The sequence below is a fragment of the Micromys minutus genome, assembly GCF_963924665.1.
Source record: "Micromys minutus genome assembly, chromosome: 6".
In the NCBI taxonomy this organism is placed as follows: domain Eukaryota; kingdom Metazoa; phylum Chordata; class Mammalia; order Rodentia; family Muridae; genus Micromys; species Micromys minutus.
This window is the reverse complement of record NC_137975.1, coordinates 10688538-10690086: the sequence shown is the minus strand read 5'-3', so window position 1 is coordinate 10690086 and position 1549 is coordinate 10688538. Positions and strand designations below refer to the sequence as shown.

The 1549-nt window shown below is 46.4% G+C and overlaps 1 pseudogene across 1 annotated transcript; it reads left to right on the top strand.

Moving 5' to 3' along the window:
* The first annotated feature begins 238 nt into the window (after window positions 1-238).
* On the top strand, window positions 239-1549 carry LOC308421700 (stromal membrane-associated protein 1-like; annotated as a pseudogene). Its single transcript has one exon. The product of its transcript is annotated as a stromal membrane-associated protein 1-like (transcript).

The window sequence follows — 1549 nt, the reverse complement described above, 5'->3', positions numbered from 1 at the left end:
TGAAAGCAGTACTAAGAGGAAAACTCATAGCTCTGAGTGCCTACAAAAAGAAAGTGGAGAGAACATACACTAGCAACTTGACAACACATTCGAAAGCTCTAGAACAAAGGAAGAAGATACACCAAGCAAAAAATAAACTTAGAGCAACTAGTAAACACATATCCTACCCCATACCAACCCTGTGCCTTATTCAGCATGCCTCAGGGTCTGCCCTTCCATTCCCAGGCCTGCCACCAACATGGAGACATGCTCCTGTCAGCAGAAGGCTCAGAAGCTGACCGGGCAGCAGCAGCTCATACTTTCCAAACTGCTGAGGAAAGAGGACAAGTACTGCATTGACTGTGAGGCCAAAGGTCCCTGATGGGCTTTCTGGAATATTGGTGTGTTTATTTTCATCAGATGTGCTGGAATTCATAGAAAGCTTGGGGTCCATATCCAGGGTCATGTCAGTCAATCTAGAGCAATGGATACCAGAACAGATACAGTGCATGCAAGATCTGGGAAATAATAAAGCAAGACTACGTTATAAAGCCAATCTTCTGGAAAACTTTCGAAGACCACAGACAGATCAAGCAATAGAAATTTTCATCAGAGATAAATATGAAAAGAAGAAATATTATGATAAAAATGCTATAGCTATCTTAAAAAAAGAAATGGGGAGGGAGGATGAGTAAAGGAGAGAAAGGGAGGCAGAAAAGCCTGCAAAACCACTAAAAACTGAAAGGCTGCAGAAGAAAGAAGATCAACAAATTGAGCCTAAGAAAAGCACCAGCCCGAAAAATGCTGCAGAGCCCACTGTGGAACTTCTAGGACTTGACGGTCCTTCTGAGCCACCAGTGACCAATGAAAGCACAACCACAATGCCACCCCTGAATGATGATATAGACATTTTGGGGCCTATGACTTCTAATTCTTTACCTGTAACTCTCATGCACCCAGCACAGAGGCATGCCTCCCTACCAGCAGCTGCCACCCTGTCTACCATAACAGCTGGGGATCTGGATCTGTTTACTGAGCAGACTACAAAGTCAGAAGAAGGAGCAAAGAAACAGGTCTCCAAAGATTCCATCTTATCTCTGTATGGACCAGGAGCACAGCAAAGCACTCCTGGTGTGTTTATGGGACCTACAAATAGACCGTTTACCTCACAAATCACTGACCGCATTTCAGGGTTTTCCTTCCATGGGCGTCCCAGTGCCTGCAGCTCCTGGCCATATGGGAAATATGATGGGACAGAATATAGGCATGATGGTGAACATGCCCATGCACAATGGGTTCCTGGGAAACGCACAGCCTGGAGTGATGCCACTTCTTCAGAATGTCGTTGGCCCTCAGGGAGGAACAGTGAGACAAATGGGTGTAGCATGGAGTAAGTTCAGCTTGCCACAAGCTGAGCAGCCTCAGTGGAATCTCTCACAGATGAATCAGCAGATGGCTGCCATGAACCTCAGTAGTGCAAATGCTGGTGCAGGTTTTGGCCCGCTGCACGACAGCAGGGTGGTCTGGAAGCTCATCCGGGCAGACTCTGAGCACACAGCTATGGCAGTAA